Source organism: Stigmatopora nigra, chromosome 5 (assembly GCF_051989575.1).
Source record: "Stigmatopora nigra isolate UIUO_SnigA chromosome 5, RoL_Snig_1.1, whole genome shotgun sequence".
NCBI classification, from domain to species: Eukaryota; Metazoa; Chordata; class Actinopteri; order Syngnathiformes; family Syngnathidae; genus Stigmatopora; species Stigmatopora nigra.
Window position 1 is genome coordinate 5,971,899 of NC_135512.1, and position 19,411 is coordinate 5,991,309.

At 38.5% G+C, this 19,411-nt stretch overlaps 1 long non-coding RNA gene across 1 annotated transcript in view; it reads left to right on the forward strand.

Annotated features, from left to right (window-relative positions):
* Window positions 1-14,371, forward strand: part of LOC144197193 (uncharacterized) — a 56,020-nt gene extending 41,649 nt beyond the window's left edge. The window contains exon 5 of the long non-coding RNA XR_013326485.1: window positions 14,295-14,371. This is a non-coding gene — a long non-coding RNA (uncharacterized LOC144197193). The remainder of the gene's footprint in view (window positions 1-14,294) is intronic.
* Window positions 14,372-19,411: the final 5,040 nt, after the last annotated feature.

The following is a 19,411-nucleotide window of genomic DNA, read 5'->3' on the forward strand; positions in this document are numbered from 1 at the left end:
AAAATACTTTCTTAAAATTGGGATTTTTTGTTTTTTCTCCATCCATCTTCAACATTGCCTATCCTTAACATAGGCCACACACATAAACACACAATAACACATTTTGTCCCTACTTAAAATATATGCTTATCACAACAGATTGTTTTAAAACACATCCCACTGTAATCCGCAACAGACTAAATGACCACAAAACTGTAAAAACAAACAAAAGACTAAATATCTTGCTTCTGTTTCCAAACTTGTCGCTTTCATGAAGCAGGATGCTCTGCAACGATGTCGACCAAAAGAAAATTACAGAGTAGATGAAGGCATCAAAGCAACCAAGTTCATTTTCTCTGTTATTTAGACAGTCTGTCAATATGCAGTAAATTCTCAAGGACCCTAAATAGTTAATTATTAGAGCCCTCACTTGAGAAACATATAAATAAAACTTAAACGAATGGCCATAAAGGGAGTTGACTGTTTGGAAGAGGATTTATTTGGGCCTCTTTTATCTGTCCTACCCAAGTCAATTCAACTAGAACATGTCCCCTCTGGCCTCTCTCTTGGCCTTTATCCCCATGCTACGATTCATCACAAAGCTGCTTGGCGTCCCCTGGGCGTTGGACCCCGTCCCCTAATCTCTCCGTCCCGCTACGTGTCCAACACTAGACTGGAGCCGCATAGAAAGATTAGCCGAGGACTCCGCGTACGACAGATGTGTCCGAGGCGTGATTTGTGCCTGTTTTATTGACTCTGGCCATCTGTTAATACAGTTGCCGGTTCTTCCTCTTGTGTTTGTTGATGCATGCAGACAGGCCTACTCGGTTCCAGAAGAAACATTCGACCGAGGAGAGGCCGGAGAGAGAGAGAGACAGAGAGAGAGTAGAGTCAGAGCAGAGTCAGAGCACGGAGGCTAATATTTTATAAGAGGGCTGCTGGTTTAAGTGTTAACCTGCGACCTGCCCATAGAAGCAAGCATTTGTTTTAGCTGGCTCCTTTTTATTCGAGTGCGGTCAGTGTAAGCCGTGTTGGTTGACGAATGGGTCTCAGATGTTTAGGATCGGCTTGAATTCCTCCAGCTTGGAGGAAAGTGAGCGATTGCTTCGGATATGTGGAATTCCTGGTGGTGGCGCTTCCTAGATTCCCTAGGCTCGCCACTGAAGGCATGTGAACGGCAGTTGGCAACATTCCCTGGATTGTCTGTTTGCGTGTGTTAGGGTATGCTTGGATACATTTGGGAGAGGATGACCCAGTTGTTGTCTTGCGTTTCAGTTCTTGTCTTGTTTTATCCAGATTTATTTTTTCAATTGTGCGATATATTCTCTTAAAAGTTTCGATTTTATAGGGTTAGCTGTTTTTTAAGCATATTTAAAGATAAAGATAACAGGAAAAGTCTAAATGTTGTGTTCCAATGTCTTCGTTATGCATTGGATTAAAAACAGTTAAAGACCATTGGCTACCATTGGCTCTATTGTTGGTGTTGTTTGCCAAGACAATAAAACTGAGAAGAAAAACAGTACAAAATACAACTGTTAGTTTTTCCAATGGTTATGGATGTGTATTACGGCATAATGTTAAAAGTTATAATTCTTGAGGTGCTTTCAGGTCGATACTCTTGGCGATCGAAGGACGTTTCAAGGATTGTGCTAATGTGAAAAAGCCTTTGCAGTTCTGCGTCTTCTGGGGGGAACCTTAGTCCTGGCTCTTTTCTTTTTATGAGTCTGCAGGTTGTCACGGTTTCCTCCCACATTCCTAAAAGATGCATATTAGATTTGTCAAGTTTTCTAAATAATCTGGAGGTGTTGATAAGGCCATGTATAGTTGTTTGTCTGTGTACTCTGATATACTACCTCATCCACATAAAGTGCTAATATGGTCCAGTTCGCCTACAGCCATAATTAAGACAAGAGTTGTGGGCGGTTGAGGGATTGTTAATCATTATTTCACTCCATCACTGACTCAAGACATACTCTCGTTGATAAATGGATGAAAATTCCTACAGACATACTCCTTGAAGAAAGTTTGCCAGATGAAAAGAGGAAGCTGTTGTGCGCAAAACCAACTCCAACAGCAATTTTCATCCATTTTCACTTCCTCTAGTCGTAATAGCCAAGACTCCCATGCCAAAAAGGTGAGATAATTACATCGTCACGCTTAAGCGACTCACTCAGCAAGTATTACATCACTTAGTTAGCATAGTAAGAGTCATTTTGAATGCAGCCAATGCATTCCTCGTTCATTTGGCCAACCGCTATGGCATGTCGCGGTGATGTGATCTCTTGATGACGCTGTCACGCTGCCATTTAAAACTCCAGAACTTTAGATGAACTTGCAAAAGAGGGAGTCGCCGTCTGGCTCCAGGAAAATACGTGAGCAAAAAGGAGGGGAAAGACAGTCCTTTTAAGGGCAGAGGATAAGTGTCCAATAAACCTGTTGGGATTAGATTAGATTACCTCTTTATTTCATCAAGCAGTGCCAAGGTTTACCGTTCAAAATGATTCCTGAGCGTATACAGGGATGGCGAGTTGGATTATAGTACTTTTGTACAAGTAGAAAATAATGTGGTTTATATTATTCCTTGCCTACTTTACTACCAGACTACTTTGGATTGTATTTGATTATTCATTTAGTTTCAGAAATCCATTGGGAATCACTTTTTGTCCAATCTCTATTTTTCTGTGTGAACACAATACATTTATATAATGACAAAAAATGTCATATCTATTAGTAATACTATTAGTATTATTAGGTATTCCATTATTGAATGCAGACTATTCTAAAGTCTTTTATGTCTGGAAATACCATGATTTTGATAAATTTTGATCTAAAATGTTCAAAAAAATAGTATGGAAAACCTTTAGATAAAAAAAAACAACAATGATCCTATTTTGTGACATTTCATATTTTTAGAATGCAAGGGCAGCCTACTCATGAACGTCATATCATCTGGTAGCAATTTATTGTACGGGTAATCTTATCTTAATCTTGTTTCTAAAATTTTAAATGAGTTAAAATGATATTCAAGTGTTTTTGGATCATAGTTTATGACATTGTAAAAACCTTAAGTTAGATGTCAATTACTTATTTCGTAATTTTCGTGAAGGTGTCGTCTCTTTCTGCCTAAAAATAACCTGTGTTTACAATATTGACATAAGGAAAGCATTTGCACCCTGCAGCATTGAATTTCATGTGAATCTAAAATATGAAATGGCCCTACACCTAAGCTACTGTACATAATTGCAGGGTCACAAAGTTACATCTGGCTAAGGAAGTAGTATGAATGTCTTTGACCCCGTTAGAAAGAAAAAGAAGAAATGACCTCACAGAGGCATGTTCGAAAAAGTACTAGTTGTATCTGCATGCAGGGCATTGTGACCTTACTTGTGTTAAATGTTCCAAAATATCATATTCATATATCTCTCAGGACTCCAAGCCAGGTGAGTGTAGAATAGCTTTGATCAGAAAGATAAGTAGACTTGACTTTTAGCATACAGGCACATTCATTTTGAGATTTGTTTTACTTTTGGCTCTACATGTAAAATAATGCTAAATCACCATAGTCATCTTTTGTGAAGTCTCATTTGTTTTGCGGCATCTAAAATAATAAGAAAAAACTCTTATATCATTGTTTTCATCCATTTAAATGACAAAGAAGCTAAACAAAGTCAGTTAACACTACCACCTCACTGTATTTTGTGAGGAGGTAAAAATAAAGGTCAAGATACTAACTTGGGTTATTTTCTCTTATCCAAATATGTTAGTTTTGTTTATTGAAGTTGTAATGCTAGATCTTGTTTTAACATAACTTAACAGAGAGTTCAATGTGCCAGGGAATGATGTCACAGCAGCAGAGAACTCAGACTCATTTATTTATCACTCTTTGTCGAGTCGCGTGCAGAGCATTGATTTCAAGTTAAAACTGCAAAACATATTTCTGTTTACATTTTAGTGTGAACAGACAAATCATAACCTAACCAATTGTATATGGTTAATGCTTCCATCGTGTTTAGCACATTTATTTGACGTATATATACCTGTCAACTTAAATGTTTTTCCTGTATTTATACATTTTTTGGATCATTTAAATTGTATACGCCGTAGAACTTGTATAGGATTTTTTCAATGACGTTTTTTGTAAATACCGATCTCATTTAACCCATTTCGGCTCTAATTCGGATCGTCTCAGTCACTGATAGTTAACGAAAAGGTTATCGTCGACTGCTAATAGTCAGGCATTAAGTATGTTATGCTTACTCGCATACCCCTTTCACACGCCTTGAATTTTGTGCATACTGATTGGGAATCCCCGTCCACTTTGGAGAAAATATTAGACTTTTAAGCCCTATATGAGTAAATATGTGCATTTGTACGTTTTTTTTATCACGTTTGGGGAACTGCATTCATTAATAAGGGGAGCAATTGGCCGAGGTTGACAGGTATGTAATTGTTGAATTGGCATGTAATTTATTGACTGATCTCCAGTGTTGCTCAAACAGAGGATACGGGTTTAATAATGTAACGGGAGCGTTTGGAGTTGCCGATGAGATTGAATGGGATTGGCCCGGAGTGCTTCCTGTGTCACATCACCAACGGAGGTACCCATCCGCTCTTTTGAAGTCAGGCACAAACACTGGAAACACTTTCATCGGCCCGGTGCGTCATGGCAGCCGGGTCCCATGTATATGTATGGGACCGCCTTAAAATATACAAAGTCCAATTTGCCCGGTTGCAGGCCAACCTCAGGATAATGAATCGCATGTGATGTGTTTCTGATTTGCTAGCCTGAGTCATCACCAGATGTTTCGACTTCCAGTTCTGAAGAAGAACTTTGCACTTTTGAAAAAGAAATCCCCACCAGCCGTCACCAAGCGAAACAAAAGAAAATCGTCCAACAAACATTTCGCTGACCGTGATTAGTAGCGCATCGGGGATTTGAAAACGCTCCGAGACGGGTGTCTTTGGAGTGCGGAGCAGACCAAAGTGTTTGGCCCTTTTAATTGGGGCGACACAAGCTAAATGAGAGGAGTGTTTGAGGTCAATAACGGAGGAGGAAGTAGCCAGGGCAGCGGGCCTTTTGGATAAAAGCTTACAGGTGCGAGAGAGCCTATTCGTACATATGCACGCAAGCTGTGGTGCTTGTTTGTTCTGGTGTCTGTTTGTGTGTGGAAAATGCAGCTCCCAAAGCATAATGTGTTTGCTCAGTTTGAGCATGCTGTGTACTCTGCACAACATTCCCCGGCCCCCTTGTTTGCGTTCGCTAAAGGAGGCGCGCCACCCCTCTCCTGACTTATTCGCATAGGAGTCATTTGCCTTTTTTGTACGTGGAAAAGTGGGTGCACAAGTGAGTGACAGTTCATTTATAAGTGAAATGTTATAGTGTCATAGTGTTAGTGAACAATGGGAGAGGGATTATCAATGTGGGCGTGCGTTTTTGTGGATGTGTGTATGGGTTCGAGCGACCCCAAGCATGTGGTGTTGTTGTAGGTGAGGGCGAGGAGCTTCCCCGACGAGCAGCTTTGATCAAAAGGCCTAAAAAGACGTGGAGAAACCACTCAGGTGAAGAAAAAGGGCAGGTGGACAATTGGAACCGTGTTTTACTTTGGCAAGGTTTAAGAAAATGGCCAACATTTTCTACTCGGCAGCAAATGTGCTTGTGCGCTTAATCTGCCCGTCACTGCGTTCGATTCTTTTCAGAATCATTGAATAATGCATTTATTCAATAGGCTTTGAGCAGCGTATCGATTGTCCACACACACACACACATACAGGGAGTCGCGTGCTGAATCTGTTGGAAGTGTCTCAAAAGACAAACTGGCCACATATGTGCACACGATGCACAATGTATTCGCACTTGGTGCATGTCAATTAGGTCATCGTTGTTGTCTCTAAGGAAGATGCATGGATAAGATATTTTTACTCTCTTTTTTAGAATTATTGGATGATTCGTTATTTTTGAGAGAATGTGTTTTGAGTATTAAAAAGAAGACTGGAAAAATACTATTCTGTTCTTAGACAGATTTTTTTTTTGGGTCAAACCTAACACCAAAAATTCATAAAGGTTGTCATCAATCATTATAGGTTAATTTGCTTCCCAATATTTTTAATGCAATTGACTTAAATTATTTGAGCAGTTTATAGACCATATTTTAATTTGGTATGAAGTTTATTTAGCAAGATGTTAACATAATAATTAACTTGAGTAATACTTGGTTTTTAACCATTTTATATAGTACATACATATTAATATAGCAGTACCTGGGCTTGGTAGCATTTTATGAAAGAAATTGAAATACCATTACACCAAAACATTATTTAAAAAAACTAATTTCAATTGGAAAAATAGCAATACATTGAAATCATAAAATATATCACAATATAAACTGATTTAGTAACACCCATTTAAGCCAAAAATGACATATTTGTGTAATGGGGCAGTCAGTCATGTTCAGCTTTAACCAAAATGGGACTGCAGTATCACCATCTGTTTAATTCTTCTTGTGTTTAATTTCATTTTAAATTTGTGTGCTTGACTGATTAATTTCATCAACAAATATTGGAATATGTATTTAGATTAGCCGGGCAATCTGAAATCAAACTGTTATCTTTAGCTAATCACAACTCCTTTTTTTTTTTAGTCACTCGGGGTAATGTTACCGCACAAACCAAACAGACGATTAGATTCTGAGAGGAAAGGGAAAAAAAATCCTTAATTCTCTCGCGAGCGCTTCGTGACTTGTTGCAACACGAAGGCCGTATTTGATGCCGAAAAGGAACAACCGCTTCCGTTATAATTATGGCTGTGCAAATGTCTAGAAGAGCAAGGAAGACGCTTCCTCTGCATGGATGGGAATAAAAACAAAAGTCGGCGTCTTTTACTGTGGTTTGGTCCCTAGTTCTGGGTCCCCATATGTGCTGCCTGCTCGCCTTGTGGGGCGGGCAGAAAAAGAAAAACAACAATTAGACATGAATGTGTGTGTCCAAACAAACGAGTCAAAGGGCCTGTTGTGTTTGTGGGAAGATGATTGGTGGGCGAGGGAGAGAGAGCGCTGCTTCTTTCTGTGAGCTGACCCTGCGTTTGAGTCCTGCCGCGTCGGCCCGAGACGCGCAGATGTCCCGCTCTCTCCCTCCCCTCGGACCGCTTTCATCATCTGTTAGTCCCAGTTCAACTCCTGTGAATCCAGTTCACTTTCATTCAGCTCAATGACTTTCCACTTCACTGCTTCTCTGTTTTTGCACCTCGCCGTGATCGTGCGAAGGCGATAATGATACTGCAAATGGTTGTATTGCCATCAGGTTTATACATTTTATATACAAATGTATACCATTTTGGCCGAATATAAGACGAGCCCGCTCAATGACTTTCCACTTCACTACTTCTCTGTTTTTGCACCTCGCCGTGATCATGTGAAGGCGATAATGATACTGCAAATGGTTGTAATGCGATCAGATTTATACATTTTATATACAAATGTATACCGTTTTGGCCCGACTATAAGACGACTCCCTCTTTTTCAAGACTCAAGACTTTTTGAACACCAAATTCAATTTTTATGCACAAAATAATGACAGTACATCTGAAACAAATGATTATTACAATATATTCGAAAAAAAAAGGCATGTTATTTTGCCTCATCTAAATCATGCAAAATCTGTCTATCGCATCTTATTATCTAAACATTTAAATACGTAAACTAAAGTGCAATCACAGCACAATATTACAGTTCTTCTGTTTGTGGTGCAGTTAAGTTTAAGTATCTGGAGATCACTGTTTTTCAGTTTTGGCATTTAAATGCCCCGATTTTCTCCAGATTCTGAGCTTTTGGTTGATATTATGGACCCTAGATAAAGAAATACTTGATCTCTTTGTATGTTGAGGGACTTTGTAGCGTTTCTGGAGCCCATTAAAGCCAGTTGAAAATGTCTTATACCCTGAACTGGTTGCCACTTAAATGTAGGGCACAGGTTATGAGGACAGTTTATTCTAAATGGTTGTAACTAAAATGTAAAAACAACTAAGTCACCATCTGCTGCCTGTCTTGACATATATTTATGACTTTGTTCTCGTAAAAATCCCAGTTCTTTTCCTCATAATAGTTTTCTACTTCAATAGAATTCTAATTTCAAAAGAAATGTGTTTTATTTCAGACAAATATGGAAACTTTCTAGCCTGATTCATCTTACCTCAGCACTACTATCACGAACATTAATGACAATGACAAAGAGGACCAAATTTCCGGCCTGGTTATTCGTTTTTTTTCCCGTGTCTACCAACTATGAAGCTTCAAATCGGTCAGTCAGTCCACGCCTATCCCAGACGGGGAGGAAAAAAGTCCTGCTTTTCCCCAGTAGACACGTGAGGATGTGGTTTGCAACCCATCAAACACAATAACAGGCCCGAACTGTCACGCTCTGGCCGTGTTTTGCGAAAACAATGTGAAGGCAGCACAAAGATTTGCTCAACTTGCCACCCATGCTTTCATCTGCAATTGTAGCGTGAAGAGCAAAATGAACTGACTTGCATCTAAAAACGGAGGGGAGAGATGAGAAGCAGCTATTTTTGGGACGGCAAGAAAGCCACGACATTTTTCCCGCCTTCTTTTCGCTGAGATGCGTGTTGAATAGTTTCCAAAATGCGCTGTGCGGGTTGTGTAGCTAATTTGCAGTTATTCTACCGCAGCAAGTAGGCCCTTGGCGTCTTCCGCAAACGTGCAGTTAGAGCCCCGCGGCGTCTCTGTTGCTCAGCCTGTGTGGGCCTGCAGCGTGAAAACCGCATGTCCGCTGGGCTCCGTGCCGTATGGACTCCATGGCATGCTTTTCTGCCATTGCGAGATGAGCCGCTTTGCCGGCGATGGTTGAGGAAGGGGGGGTCGCTTTCTCTGTCTTTGCTGGAAAGGATTGTGAGATGAGCTAAAGCAGGGCTTTAAGACTAGGGTTGGTTCGCGGACCACATTAATGTCAACTTCATTTCATGTGGGCCGGAACATTTTAGATATAATATTTAGATTTGTTTTTATAGATGGATTAAAAGAACTGGATTAAAAGCCCTGAATAGATTTAAAACTATGTTTATTTTTGCTTTTTTTAAAATATATTTTTAGATTTTACAAAATGATTTTTGAACTAAAAACACAGAAAAAATGATTCAAAAATTACAATTATTGATTTAAAAGGGGAAAAATCTGAAAATGTAATATTAATTTATACTCTTCATTTTAATTTGATTCTAAAACAGAAAGTCGGCACTCATGGTTTACTTTCCCGGGCCACACAAAATGATGCGACGGGCCATATTTGGCCCCCGGGCCGCCACTTTGACACCTGTGTTACCTAAAGTAAAGTAAATCATAAAATAATTTGCAATAATCTGACCTTTTTTTTATTGCATTTTACTAAAGGATGTGTAAAAAATATTACTAGGTGCAGTTAAGTATAATATCATAGATTTATATATCATGTAGAAATGATTGTCGGAATATAACTTATCTTGATGTGTTTTATTTTTTCTTAACCAGAATTCAACTCATTCATCATCTGTGAGTTATTTGTACTGAAAGGGGTGCTGTTCTTGCATCATCCTCCATATTAATCTTAACAGTGGGACTATTTTTTTGCTCAAAGCAAGGCAATATTTCAATTGCAATACCATTCGGGGTTACACATCATAGTTGTTTACTTGGCTTTAAGACTACGGGGTGTTCTTGCGCATCTTTTGGAAAAATTTCTCTCAGGTTAAAAGGGCCCCCTGGACACCCGACATTTGAGAATCTCTGACCTAAACGATTTGTTGACCAGCACAATAAATCTGTTGTGTGCTTTTTGGCATGCAGAGGGAAAGGATTACAAGTTGTCACACAAAGGAATGCAAATCGCAAGCCAAACTCTCCAAGAGGCCCGCGGAGTAGCCGCCAGCCGCCAGCCGCTTTAAGAGTTATTTGGGCCCATGTGTACCTCCTTCCCCACTATTTTTTGCCTTTCTCTATTAGTTCTAATAACCGTGAAGGGCTTGTGAGTAGCCACTGTATTCATCTCCAATCAATGGCCTTGCTGCAGCACAGCTTATGTAGACCTCCACATTTGCATTCTATTAAGTGAGATGACCAACAGGACAATGGGTGAGAAGTCGCTCTCAGGCTGGTCCGATTCAAATCTTGAATTTCAAATGAGACTCCATTACCATATTTTTTGGACTTTAGGGTGCACTTCAAATCCTTTATTTTGCCCAAAAAGTGGCAGTGCGCCTTGTGTAGAAATTCTGACCTCACTGCACTACACCGTTCCAGGAAAATACTTAAGACAGCCATTTGTCATTCATTTAATCCATAAATAAATTAAACACATATAGAATTTGAAAATTTATAGAACACAAATGCTGTATTTTGATGAACTAATCTGTCCTGTACTTTGGTGCGCTTTGAAGTGGAAAATAAACCTATTTATTAATGATGAGTTTGGTAATCCAGTGAATATCATAATTTGGAAAATATTATAATATAAAATAATATAAAAATATATATTTTTTACACTATTGAAGGTCTTTACTTAAATACTCTGTGGTATTTCACATATAGATGAAATATAGTAGGTGTTTTGTATGGCTTCAATTAAAAATGCAACAAATGATTTTTTACTGGATCATTTCATTGCAATGTTGAAAATTGGTTTGATATGAGTGACAAGTTCGGTCAAACCATTAAAAAATAAATTAACGTTGCATTGCAATGTTCAAGCTGTGTTTTTTTAGTACATCTATATCACCATAACCTACAATTAACAAAATTAAACATTGCTAAATTATTACCTCTAAAAAAAATGCCGATTTTAAGACAAAATATCGGTTCGTTGACTGTACAGACATAAAACTTGGGCTGTGGTTTCAGCATGTGTTCTGTAAACTATCGGAGCCAGTCTTTATTCATACCTCCTCCTAGTGACCGTAAAGGGAAATGCAAGAAAACTGACTCCCCATATACAGCCTTCTTGTCAACTAGATCAGCAGCAGCGGGTCGACCCTGTGTCTAAATGAATAGTAGCGGAATTGTCGGCGGCGTCGGGACCGCCAGCCAACTTTCTGTTCACGCAGCAGCAGCCCGGGGCCAGGCGGACAAAACCGCAGGACACGGATCAGCACTGTGATAGCGGAATTATTCCACTCAACTCTCAGCAGTAGTCAATCTGCCCCACCAGCACTTGAGCTGAGAGGAAGTGCAGATTGGCTGTGTAAGCTCAGGTTGCTGCTGCACTGTGTCAGGCAATCAAAAAAAAAAATTGAACAAAGTTGCTTTAACCATACTCAAAAAACTAACAAAAAAGGCCAGAGGACTGTTGGGAGATTGTCAATTTAAAAATACAATAACGTATAAAGGAAACGCGTTTTGGCAAATTTCGTACGTTGAATTTCGTATTTGTATGTTGGAACGGTCATTTGCATTTTGAAAATGTTGTATGTCAAAGCATTCATGATTAGAGTTACCACTCAAGATAATGTATACAGGAAAGGTGTTTGGGCAGATTTCGTAAGTTGGATCTCGTATTTGTATGTTGGATCGGTCATTTGCATTTTGATAATGTTGGATGTCGACGCATTCCTGATTAGAATTACCATTCTAGTTCTTGAACTGTATTTATAACTCCAAATTGGTTTGTCACTTGATTCCTAATTGATTGCTGGGGTCATTTTCATGCCTGTTTCTCTTAAGTCCAGACTAGACATGCGACTAAATTTGCCTTATATCTCTCTCTCCTGCTACTTAACACTGCACTGAAGAGATAGTTTAATTAAAAAACAACATTATCTTAAGGCCGCTAGCAATGGGGAATGCTGCCTGCGTGTATTGAGATGGTCTCTCTTCTTTATGAATACCATCTTAAATGGCTCAGTCTCTCTCAATGACTCTTTTTTTTACAAGCGTGTTTGTCAAACACCTTGTCTCATAAGAGTCACAGTGTTGCTTTACAGCCCATGGCTTTCAAGGATGAACCATAGCATTTGCCCCCTGTAACTTTTAAAGCAGGCCCCCATTTGTGCAAAGTGTTGTGTAACATTAAAGGCCATTATTTTCAAATGCACACTTAAGTGTGTTTTGTTGTGCACCATAAAGCAGCTACTAAAATGCAGTTAACACCAGATTTTACTTCTGCAGTTCACATTTTTTACTGAAGCTCATTCGTTCCTTCATTAATAGCGGATGAACCTCATGAGTTTTACTTTTTGGGTCTTAATTTTCGAGGAAATGGCTATTTAGCATATACAATACACATCTTTTTTGTTGGTCAATTCAAGGTTTTTTGAAATGTTCCCTCCAAATCAAGACGATTGTAACCCCTGGTTCTCAAAAGCATGAATATCAATTTCTAAGGAAAGGGGTGAGTGCCCTCTCCACGCTCCTCCCTTCCTTCACCCGCCTCGCCCGCTGATTTACTGTACTCGTTACCCTGGTAACCTTCCAGGGGCAGAATGCAGATCAGGGGCTCTGGCCTCTTGTCTCACCTCCCTTCTTTACAATTCATGTTCATGACACTTTTGTTCAAGGAAGAAGTGTGAGTGGATGAAACTGTGAGCTTTGGAATTATTTCTTTGCTCTATTCATTTAAAAAATAACTAAATAAAATGTGACCTAGTATGAAGGCAAACTAAAAATTACACAAAGGAATAAACTAGCTCAGATTTAAACTCTATTTATTTTGTTATAAGTTAAAATAGAAAACAAAACATACATTTCTTTGCTAATTAAAGACAGGCACAGTATTATTGTCATTATAGGATTATTGTGTATGACTGAAAAAACACAATTGTGCAAATAAAATGACTTTCTATAATACTGACATAGTTAAGGTAAGTCAAAAAGTCACACAGTCCTTTTAAAAAAATCTGTTTATTTACTGACATTTTTGTATTGTTGAGTCATGTTTTAATAGAATGCAGTGGTATTTTTATTTATTACAAGAGTCGCAATGTTTGGGTCGTGAAACGGGAATATTGTTGCAGAATAAGATCAACTTTTGGCCTGTTTTTAATAGTTTGCCATCAAAGGGCAATTACTTTTTGGACAATAATATTCTGGCATTACAATAACATACAATATATGTAGAAATCATTGGTTTACAAATCTTTTACCAACTATTCCATTGACTAAACTAAAAGAAGCAGACTTTTTTCTGACTTTTAAGAGTTATCTTGTTTTTTTTCCCTGGGGAATAATTTTCATTGCTATATTGTGTTTACCTGACAATAAACCTTGATTCATCTTGGTTGAGAGGCGACAGTATGTCTTTCCAAAGCCCGCTTTGCCGACGTGGCAGGGTTTTGCGAGAGGTCAGTGTTATCTAAACAGACCTATTGGGCTATTTGCTATAGCACCCTCCATCAAGGAAGCTCTGAAGAATCAGCCCATCACTTCAATCAGCCTCAGCCGCATACGATGAATCCGTAATAGCCAAATCAGATAGATTTGTGGAGGACGAGCTAGGGCCATGCCACACAAGTTTAGCTGCAGTCAGAGTAGCCTTTCATGCATTTGTGACCAATTGTCATCCACAAGCAACAGCTTTGGATATCGTTGGAGTTTATTGCTTTTTACTTTGGATGTTTATAAATGTTATTTTTTAAATATGACTGGATAAAGCTTGGAAAGATTAATACATGCTGAACAGGGAAAAGTATTTAAATGTATTTGCTGTAAAGTTCTTTTTTAAGTTCATGGTTGCAAGCCCTTATGATAGAAGTTGTTGAAGAAGGTGTTATACAGAAACACTGTGAAAATAATTTATATATATATATATATATATATATATATATATATATATATATATATATATATATATATATATATATATATATGTATATGTATATGTATATGTATATGTATATGTATATGTATATGTATATGTATATGTATATGTATATGTATATGTATATGTATATGTATATGTATATGTATATGTATATGTATATGTATATGTATATGTATATGTATATGTATATGTATATGTATATGTATATGTATATGTATATGTATATGTATATATATATATATATATATATATATATATATATATATATATATATATATATATATATATATATATATATATATATATATATATATATATATATATATATATATATATATATATATATATGTATATATATATATGTATATATACATATGTATATATACATATGTATATATACATATGTATATATATATATTTGTATGTATATTTCTATTTTTTCCTTTTTCTCTTCTTTAAGTCTATAAAGCAATGGTGATGGTTGATTGCTTTGTTTTTTTAAAAGTGTTCTCTAATTTCAGGTACCAAGTGGGTTTGGAAAGGATCCCCAGCAATAACCAGGAGTTCATTGCCGACATCTTATCTCTGTGCAGAGGGTAAGTACATTGATATGTTGAGACATACAAACTCTTGATCCATATCTTGATGGGCTGCTGGATAATGACTTAAAAGGAAGATAAGCGTTCTAGCTGTGATATGAGCATGGTCTTGGCTATCTATACCTGTGTGTGCGCCGGCAGCCGTATTTCACAGTTTTAAGGTTGAATGCTGGCCCGGTTGGAGCCACCCTTTTTGACTCCCTCTGCGCACAGCTTTCTGCCCTTTGACCACATTAACCGCCACCATCCCTCGGTTGTCTCTTATCACTGGAATCAAACATTAAAAGAGGGAGGGAGCCAGAGTTTGGTTGTAAACGTCTGAGAATTATGGCTAAAGAAGGGATGGAAAAAAAATGTTGTTTTTAAAAAAAAGACATTTAGGCTACCATTCAAATCAAAAGATATCTAACAAAAAATATGTATTTCAAATACCTGGTCAGTGTTCATTTAACCTTTTCCTAATGGAGGGCTACCATGACACCCATGACAAAAAAAAACTGTGAAAAGAATGTTTGACTTTAAAATATAAGCTATTATCTTCTAAGCCTTTGCTTCCATGCTATTGGGGAGGAGCTCAGTTGTAAGTAAACATGTGTTTTTACGAGGACTATCCCGCAATTAGTCGTTACCTTGACTGTCGCGGTTTTAAGAGCAGTTTGGCCTTGGAGTTACCTGGATACACCTGAGGGAAAACGATAAGAGGAGTTGGGAGGGTTCACCACCACAGGATAGGGACGAGACGCAGGTCTTGTGTCTGTCTACGCGTTGGCGCCCGTACGTTTTTTGTTTAAAAAAATAAACGATCTTGTTTTATCCGACTCTAATTTGGATCGTCTATGTCGTTAATGGTAGGTAACGAAAACGTCATCGACTGCTAATAATGTCATGCATCAAGCATGATATGCGCATTCTGCTTCCACATAGCGTGTCAGCAAGCAATGTACAGAAAGTCAAGCTGTCAGTGTCATACAACGACATCTACAGAATCTTGAATTTAGTGCATACAAAAGGCGGAGCGACTGATCTGGCATTAGTATGTCCAATTTGGGGAACATTTTAGACTTTTAGCACGCCCTATGTTGTGTGGAAATAACCGTTGAAAATAGACGCGGGTAAATTGGCAAGTTGTGTTGTAGTAAGTGTCACACCTCGTGACTGGTTAAAGATGTCGCTAATCTTGCTCAATATGTGTCCTATCCGCTACATCTCAACCAAGAGCTTTCCTCCTAGTGATGGCTAGGAAAATATTTGACGTCCCACCCACACATCTCCCCAGCTAGGCCGTTTAACATTCTCACCCCGTGCTCTGACCTTAAAGAGTGCACACGCATGCATACATCGTTCATGAGTGTTGCGTGTGTACGTGTGTATGTGTGTGTGTGAATGGCATTGGATGTTTGTTCAGATAGCTTTTAGCCTCAGTTAGTTGGACACACACTGTCCAATTAGTTGGACATATCAGGGCCCATTTGACCTCCACCTTCTCCCTGACCTCCAGCGACCCATCTCATGGGAGGATTCAGCAAGGTGAAAGTATGTTTGTGCCTTTTGTGTGAATGGGTCGGGTGGGGGTGTTTTGCCGTCTGGCCAAGGGCAAACATTGATGGTCAAACACGTTGTCCTCCTTTTTTTTCCTCTCTCCCCCTTGACATTAAGTGCCTGGTGTGAGTTTGGCTAATTGCGTTTATTTACGTCTTAAGTAGAAAAAAATGTAAATCCAAAGCAGATTTGGTATTTTTATTTAGATGAATCATCATTTACTTGGCAGCGCAATGACTTTTGGGGTAAAGTCATGATTTTAGATTGAGCTCAAACTATTTTACTTCACCCCTTTTTTGTTCTTGTTTTGCCTTTTTGTTGTGGTCTTGTGTCTCTAATTTGCTGTATCCTTTGTAACAAAATATGAATTCATTCTTTTAAGTAGCATTTAGGAACAGAAGGTTCACATGACATTTTTTTTTCTGCTCCTAAGTGGCACATTTGGGGTTCAGCTTGCCGCAATTATTCTGTCCAATAAAACAAAAAAAAAGTAACACTGTAATCAGTGCCAAAGCAGAATGATGAATATTTTTTGACCATGCTGAGAAACAAAAAACTGAAGGAAGCAGATGGTAGTGAACTCATCAATACTTGGAATATGTTTTTCATACTCACTCAGCCCTGAGTTTAGAAGGATTGGCGGCTGAGACGTGTGCCACCAACAAAGGACGCCAAATTTAATGAATAGGACCGGCAAGTCTATTGATATGTTTAAGATCAAAGATCCCTGGACGCGCAGCTGTGACAGGTTGTTCTTGTGAGGCCCGAACAGAAGACAATAGGCAGGAGAGAGGCGTGGCTGCATATGAGCCAAAATAACCCAGTTTTAAAATGATTGCTTCACATGGGCTGGTCACATTAAAATTAGGCAGATATGTGAAAATTGTCAAATATCGAGGTCGATAATCGACCGATCTATAGTCAAGACCTGTATGATTTCAGCCTTGGATTCCTTATTTTTAAGTAACAGAACACTAATGTGCAATGTTCCCTCTAAGCTGTCCGAATGCGTCTTCTCTGCGCAGCAGCAATCATATGGTGCGTAGTAAATAAAATCCAAACTTTTTTTTAACTCCATTCCCCATGATGGCGCCGTTTACGTGCCAGCCAGTGGCAGTAGCTCTGTCCACTCTTATGTTTTTCGTGTTTTACAGCATGTTTTACATAAAAAATTAGAGGGAACATTGACATGCACCTGCTTATGGCAGGTTTGATACTGGTGTGCCCATAGATGTCGCTCACACTGGTACTCAGTGTTCTCAGGTAGGTTGCCTTTCTGCCCAGACCAACAAAAAATTAAAGAGAACATTGCTAATGGGTGCCTTTTTTTCCAAACACAATTTTTCTGCAACTACGTTTTCTACTTCAGCAATAACCTGATTTAGAAAAGTAATCATTTCCAAAAATATTTCACTTCTTGATCCAAATACAAGACGTCTAAATGACGTCATCTTAAAGGTACTTTATTTTAGAGCCCAACATTCAGTCGTCTCTTTTTTTCAACTCCCACTCAGAGCCGGTCTTCTATTCAATAGGAACAATAGGCTTTCTAATCAGTGCACTTTTGCCCCTCCCTGACCACGTGTTAATCAACCAATGGCCTACTGCTTTGTATCAGATGAACAACATAAAATGTGTTTATAAAAAAGGTGTAATAATCAAAGTGGGTAAGTCATATTTGTTTTTACTTTTTTTTTCTTTTTTAATACCTTTTGTCCATTTGTGTGCGGGAGGGCTTTCATGTGGCCGCAATTACCATATTTCATTAGCGCTTGGAGTGTCACCACCGTGGCATCAAAGCGGCGTGCTCGTCGCCTGTTCGCCAACCGCTGCCCGGGAAGTACACAACTGTTTTTTTCCCCCCACCCCAGAATGAATTCGCCTGCGCCTGTGTTTGAGTGCACTCTCTCCCTCAAGCTGCTGTCGATATCAAAGAGAGCCCATTCCACATGTGAAGTGCCCCTTGTGCGGAATAATAAAGCAGTATATCATGGCAAAAAGCTGTGAAACAGCACCCGCCTTAATGCACATGCTAGCATCCGTCCGTGTGCGTGGCAACACATGTCCTCCAACAACCTATCTATCTCCTTTGTAGCTTCTCGGCCCATCTCGGCAAAAGCAAGATTATTTTTGTTTGTACTGGCGCACATCACAAAAGCTAACAGATAAAGTAATGTGTGCGTCATCAAGGATTCTATTTTTATCTGTAAAACATTTTAATGCATGGGTACCTGTCAATCTCGGGCAATTTCTTCCTTTATTAATGATTGCAATTCCCTTTATTAAGTGATATAAAATAAACAGTACAAATTTGACAGGCATATATTTTATCACATAGGGCACACTAAAAAGTTTAAAAATTTTATGTGGATAGGGTGCCTAATAAGTTTGGACTAAATTATAGATTCTATAGATGTCGCTGTATGACGCTGACAGCTTGACATTGCTTGCTGACACGCTATATTTATAGAGTGAAAAGGCGGATGGCTGAAATAGGCAGTTAACAATTATGTTTTTGTTTGCTAAGAGTGACCGAAACGATCTGGATTAGAGCGCAAATGGGTAAAGAAAAGATAGGTTTTTACAAAAGATGGACATCCCATACAAAAGTGAAAAGTATTTGAAATTGATTAAAAAATGTATAAAACACAGGAAAAACGTATAAATTGACAGGTATGAGCTCATCAATTCTTGGTATGAAAATGTAGTTTGTTGTAGATATCTGTTGTTTCTGGGCGTTATATGAAGTAGCCTGTGGTATTTTTTTTATTTTTATTTGGCTCATTATCTGAAGTTAAGGTGCCCTTGTTCAATGTGAAAAATTGCCAAGGGCACCAATTTCCAATAGAATCTGGACAATGGAGTATAATAATTTCTCATCTTGGACAAACACACATGAGTTTTAAGTTGGAACGTCCAAGCGCTCTCCAAACAGCCAACTTTGTGTTTGCTATCAGCAGGATTATCTAAAGAGAGAAGAGCATCTTTATCATCTACATTGTGTTGCCTCAAAGCTTTTACGGCCACCTTTAACTCAGCTCTGAGAGGATAACTAAAAGCTCTTTTGCCGAAACGTGAAATTATACGCGGAACTTGCCGCCTTTGCTGAATTTGTAAGAGCTAGACGTGGTAAACAACAACACGATGAAAACATTGTGCGGATTGTTGAAGGTCGTCTCTTGTTTGGCTCGCTTTTGTTATCCTAGAAATCATTGGAGAGCGCCACGTTTGAAAGACTAACTAAGAATAATGGCGGCGTTCGGATCGATGGAGGTTCACCTTGACTCGTGACTTATTTTGGGAAGGCACCGATTAACCTTGCCGAAAAAACCTTTTGTGCTTTCCACTATTGTGCAGCTTTTACTGTAAAAATAGTATTGTGTTGATATTGAGTTTATTTCAGCAGTATGGAAAAAGTGTGTACACCCCTGATAATTTCCAAGATTTCCCTTACAAGCATATTTGTTATAGGTGTCAGTAGTTTCAATGAAATACTCCAA